The sequence below is a fragment of the Myotis brandtii genome, unplaced genomic scaffold, assembly GCF_000412655.1.
Source record: "Myotis brandtii unplaced genomic scaffold, ASM41265v1 scaffold1291, whole genome shotgun sequence".
Lineage (NCBI taxonomy): Eukaryota > Metazoa > Chordata > Mammalia > Chiroptera > Vespertilionidae > Myotis > Myotis brandtii.
The window spans coordinates 216,702-223,074 of record NW_005354556.1 but is presented as its reverse complement, the minus strand read 5'-3'; the positions used below and the strand labels follow the sequence as shown (position 1 = coordinate 223,074).

Here is a 6,373-nt window from a genome sequence, read left to right as displayed (position 1 = left end):
GTTGGAGTCCGCAGTCACTGCAGCAAGCAAGCCTCATGTTCACTTCCAGCTGCCTGGCTGCTGGCTGCCATCTTGGCTGACAGTTAATTTCCATATACTCACTGATTAGCCAATGAAAAGGGTAGGGGCCATACGCTAATTACCATGTTTCTCTTTTATTAGTGTAGATTCAGGAGTATACTTGTAAATAATTTTTACAAGTTCCATTATGTAAATGATTTTTCAAAATTATATCATAAAACATCTTAAGAATTTGCTCTTCTCAAATATTTCTCTGAGAAATGTAGAATTTTATCTTCAGCAATATGGATTACTGGGTCATGTCCTGGATAAATAATATCAGCTTTGATGTCAATAACTAGTGAACCCTGAGAAAGAAGACATATAATAAGAAGGCTCCTGGAGGCTAACTGGGCTCAAATTAAACAAAACAAAATAAAATAAAACAACAACAACAAAACAGAGACTAGCAGCCATTTCCACACAGAGGTTTCTCACTCAAACTATACCCCACAGAGAAGCTTGCACTCACCTACCTGCTTCTATATTGAACTGCACTGTGATTCTGCCATATGAGCCAGCCCTTATATAAAGGAGATTCTGAAATCCTATTTCAACCAATAGGACTGAGGCTTTTCCTATCCAATAGAAGCTGTGCAGCTCTGACCAATCAGTACAGTGCCTAATGGGCTAATCAAACTTAAGGATTTGAAGTCCTTATTTGCATGAGGATGGACCAATCAGGGACCACAGACAGGGACTTCTGTCTATATAAGCCAGCTCCCCTCTGGCTCTGAGAACTCTTTCCCTTTCCACCAGTGACTGAAGACTGTGATTCCCCAGACAGAGCTGAAACACAGAAAACAACTCTAGAGCAGACCTGCCCAGGAGCAGAAAGGCAGACTAGTGCAGAGCAGAGCAGCTTAGATGAAAAGGAACTTGGCCCTAGGGCAGTGATGGCGAACCTTTTGAGCTCGGTGTGTCAGCATTTTGAAAAACCGTAACTTAACTCTGGTGCCGTGTCACATATAGAAATTTTTTGATATTTGCAACCATAGTAAAACAAAGATTTATATTTTTGATATTTATTTTATATATTTAAATGCCATTTAACAAAGAAAAATCAACCAAAAAATGTGTTTGCGTGTCACCTAGGGCAACCTCACAGTTGTGTGGTTTTCACAGCTGTGCTGTATCACCATTGAGCTGTTTGCACTGAATAAAATTTCCTTCTTCACCATACACCAAATTGGGGTTCCTTGAATTGATGCCATCGGTTGACAAATTCTTTTCAGAAGTTCATATGATCAAAGAGGTCTTCAAATATAGTTCCTTCTCCTAGGACATAATCTCCTCTTCCAAAGATAGAGCCATTTGATCATTAGTGTGGCCAGGTGTATATTTAACTTTTACAGTGGCACCTTTTATCTTAATCACATCTCTGTCTTTCAAATAAACATATTGTTGCTCTTGTCAATCAATGGTCATTGGTGCCAATTCAACACCAACAGGAATCCCCAATTTAGGGTGCAGTGAAGAAGGAAACTGTATTCACTACAAAACAGTGCAATTGTAATACAGCATGGCTGTGAGAACAGAATGGCTGTGAAACAATCATGTGGCCAGGCAGCTAGACAGTCCTATTATGCCCCTCTCTGGTCTGATTTGCCCTGCACTGGTCTGTTCCATTCTGCTCTGGTCTGCTCCATTCTGTGCCAGTCTGCTCTGGCCTGCTCTGCTCTGGGTCTCCTTTGGTGTTTCAGCTCAAATCTTCAGTGGAAAGGGAAAGTACACTCTCAGGAACAGAGGGGAGCTGGCTTATATAGACAGAAGTCCTCTTTCCTGGTCCCTGATTGGTCTGCCCTCATGCAACTGAGGACTCCAAATTATCAAAGTTTAATTGGTCCAAAGGGCGCTTTCCTGATTGATCAGAATGGAACTGCTCTGATTGGTCAGTGGAGATGTTGATATAGCTGTGCATCTCCTATTGGATGGGGAGAACCTCAGTCCTATTGGATGAAATATGATTCCAGTCACTCCTTTATAAGGGCTGGCTAGATGGCAGAAACACAGTACAGGCAGGCAATTCAATGCAGAGGCAGGGAAGTCAGTGCATGCTTCTCCCTGAACTGCAGTTTGAGTGAGAGCCTCCTATGTAGACATGGTTGCTAGGCTCTTATTAAAAAAAAAAAAAAAAAAAAAAAAAAAAAAAAAAAAAAAAAAGAGTCCAGTTAGCCAACAAGAGACCTTCTTAGTATGTATGTTATTTCTCAGGGTATACACTCTCCATCTCATAATTTTTTCTCTCTGAAGATTCTGTGGGAGTTTTTTCATGCAATGTAAGAAATGCTTACCTGTCCGAATTCAAATAACGAACTCCGAGACAGAAGAATGGTGAAAACGAGCTGTTTGCACTGAATAAAATTTCCTCTTAATGTGGTCTTGCAAGAGCAGGTATCCAGTTGAATAGGCACACACAGAGCAGTGATCACAGGCAATTTATCACTAATGTGCGTGAGTCCCTCCCCCAGTTCCTCATTGGCTGAGTACCATGGGTTTAATAGTTTTCCCCATGTTGCCTAGGTCTTATTGTCTCCTATTGGGTTATTTAAAAAAATGGGCTGAGGCCTTTTCTAGTTGTCTCCACTTTGCTTTGTCTAGTTGTGGCAGGCCGATTTTCCTGGAAAATGTGCTACTGGTTACTTACAGTGGTTCTCAACCTTCCTAATGCCGAGACCCTTTAATACAGTTCCTCATGTTGTGGTGACCCCCAATTTCTTTGTTACAAATTGAACATAATTAAAGCATAGTGATTAATCACAAAAACAATATGTAATTATATATGTGTTTTCCAGTGGTCTTAGGCGACCTCTGTGAAGGGGTTGTTCAACCCCCAAAGGGGTTGCGACCCACAGGTTGAGAACCGTTGGGTTATGACATAGTTGTTTGTTCTTATACCCTTCCCTACATCCTATTTGCCCTGGAAAATTTAGTAACTCACTGGTCACATGTTGTTAGTTTTTTCTAAAAGTTGATTATGCTGAAGATGGATCACAGAGGCCTATTTCCTACAAATTCCCTCCTTTTCTTTTTATACTAACTGATCTTCATTAGCTGTTCTAAAACCTTGTGGCTTTCTTAGAGGAAGGGAGAGAGAGTCTATACAGGTTCCTCCATTGCCAGCTTCAGAGCATTTGGAGTGGTGAGAAGCATGTCTAAGGGTCCTGTCCATTTCACTACAGTTGGTCCATTGTCCTTGTTCTGCTTATGTCTGTCTAATTATCTACCACAGCCCCTTAAGGATCTTGGCTCTGAATTTTTTCATGGAGAATGGGCATAGTGTCATTTTTGAAGCTACTTCATGCTGAGGAGAGATGGAAGTTTTGTGTGTGTGTGTTTTTCAGAGCCAAGAGATTCTTGCTCTCTGTCAGAAGGACAGTGAGGCCTGGACAGGAAAGGAGTTGCCTACAGTTGGTATCCCCTGTGTACGAGTAGGGCTTATAACATGGTGAAGACAAACTGTGTTAAAAAATTTCAAAAGTTAGAACAGCAAGAATTATAACCAATGGTTTGGTAGAAGGAAAAAACACACACCACATTTCAGTTTTAATAATTCCCTATTGAAATATCATTTTTCCCTAAAATCACCCTCATTTTTAAAAAAATATATTTTATTGATTTTTTACAGAGAGGAAGGGAGAGGGATAGAGAGTTAGAAACATCGATCAGCTGCCTCCTGCACACTCCCCACTGGGGATGTGCCCGCAACCAAGGTACATGCCCTTGACCGGAATCGAACCTGGGACCCTTGAGTCGGCAGGCCGACGCTCTATCCACTGAGCCAAACTGGTTAGGGCACCCTCATTTTTATTAAGGGGCCAAATTAAGACCAAATTATTTATTGCATTAAGTCTGGTTTCAATTTGGCCGGATTGTTTGCATGAACACAATAAGAATAGCAATTGATCATATAGGCTTTTTAAAAATCTGCTTTGCTGGAATTTCATGATTGAACCTTAATGAGCCCCTCAGGGCAGAGAAGCTGAGCCACCCAGCTGCCATCAGGCTTGCCTGGAATACCTGCAGACTTGAGTGAATTCCTCAAGTTTTTGAGGTTTCCAAAATGTCTTGAGGTTCCTTCCTTGCTATATCTCAGGAAAGCAACCTTTGTTCCTTATCTGGAAAGATTACTATGAACCATGTGACCAAGTAAGGTACCAGGATTTCTCCAAGGCACTCTTATTGGCTTCAAGTCTTCTGGTAACATTCAGAGTCCAGACATTATTCTTTTAGACATGACACTCCAGTCGAAGTCTTGGTTAATAAAACAACCATTGGGAACTGGTCTTATTGAATTCATGCAAGGAAGTATATTGCCATGATTCACTCATTATAAATTGCCAAATTCTGGAGGGATAAGCCAGGGAGAAATATATATAATTTACCAAATTGCTTTAAGAAAACAAAGTTTCCTTATGTCTGAAAAACAAAAAGATTAAGAATCAGCAATGCTTTCAACAAAAGTTATAAAAACTAAATAATTATTTTTAGTTCATTTAGTCCCATAAATAATTTTTGTTTCTTCTGATTTTCCCTGCCAATACTTCTATTAATCTAGATACTCTAAGAGTTCTAATAATTTTCATCCAGTTCAAAGGGGATAATCTGAAAATGTCAGAGTCCTTTCCATGGAGCCCTCAGAAGATGTAATATTTTTTTTTCAAATGCCTTGTAACAAAACAGTGACTGTTTCTAAAATGACACAGTTATGGATTTTATTATAATCCAAATGGCATGCAATTTTGTCCTTCCTGCAAAACACAATATTCCAGAATAACAATTAGAGTTACAAATGAAAGCATAATATTGCTATTTCTTTATTTGACAAAGTTTCCTATGCTCCTTAAGTATAAAATTTTCCTGAGGTTTATTCTCTAACTTCATTTGTCCTTGGGATTTTTGCTATCTATCTCCCTGAGTAGGTTGATATAAGCTACTTACCCTCTGGCAAAATTTGAATAATTTATTCTTAAGTGTTCTTTAGAGACTCCAAATTGCTGTTTAACCATCTCAGTTTCCTTATTCCTGGTTTACTGGCCTGTGTCATTTATATAACTTCTTTATAACACTTTTCTTTACAAACATTCTATAATTTTCATAACTCTTTCTATGCCTCATGCCTTTTATTACACTAAAACCATAATTTCTTTCCAATTAGCTACGATTCTTAACCCTTAGAAATCTTTATTTTAGGTTACATGTAAGTAATTAACACTCCTCAGATTAACAATATATTCAGATTTTAAGAGATATTTCAAATAAAGTACAAGACTTATTGATTAATAGATTCAAATACACCCTCTAGATTCTTCATATGAGGCAAACTTACTTTAATATTTCAATATCCTGTTATTTTAAAATACCTAGATATTTTTTGGGGGGTGGATGGTTTATTGTTGTTTTTTTTTTAAAATTAAATCTTTATTGTTCAGATTATTACAGTTGTTCCTCTTTTTCCCCCCATAGCTCTCCGTCACCCAGTTCCCACCCCACCCTCTGCCCTTACCCCTCCCACTGTCCTCATCCATAAGTGCATGATTTTTGTCCAGTCTCTTCCTGCACCCCCACACCCCTTTCCCCCCAAGAATTGTCAGTCCACTCCTTTTCCATGCCCCTGGTTCTATTATATGCACCAGTTTACTCTGTTCATCAGATTTTTTATTCACTTGATTTTTAGATTCACTTGTTGATAGATATGTATTTGCTGTTCATAATTTGTATCTTTACCTTTTTCTTCTTCCTCTTCTTAAAGAATACCTTTCAGCATTTCATATAATGCTGGTTTGGTGGTGATGAACTCCTTTAGCTTTTTCTTATCTGTGAAGCTCTTTATCTGACCTTCAATTCTGAATGATAGCTTTGCTGGATAAAGTAATCTTGGTTGTAGGTTCTTGCTATTCATCACTTTGAATATTTCTTGCCACTCCCTTCTGGCCTGCAAAGTTTCTGTTGAGAAATCAGCTGACAGTCGTATGGGTACTCCCTTATAGGTAACTGACTTTTTTTCTCTTGCTGCTTTTAAGATTCTCTCTTTGTCTTTTGCTCTTGGCATTTTAATTATGATGTGTCTTGGTGTGGTCCTCTTTGGATTCCTTTTGTTTGGGGTTCTCTGTGCTTCCTGGACTTGTAAGTCTATTTCTTTCACCAGGTAGGGGAAGTTTTCTGTCATTATTTCTTCAAATAGGTTTTCAATATCTTGCTCTCTCTCATCTTCTGGCACCCCTATAATTCGGATGTTGGTACGCTTGAAGCTGTCCCAGAGGCTCCTTACACTATCTTCATATTGTTGGATTCTTTTTTCTTTTTGTTTTTC

At 38.8% G+C, this 6,373-nt stretch overlaps 1 pseudogene; it reads right to left on the bottom strand.

The window, feature by feature from the left end:
- LOC102244776 overlaps positions 1 to 6,373 on the bottom strand; it is a 21,873-nt pseudogene that overhangs the window by 1,600 nt on the left and 13,900 nt on the right.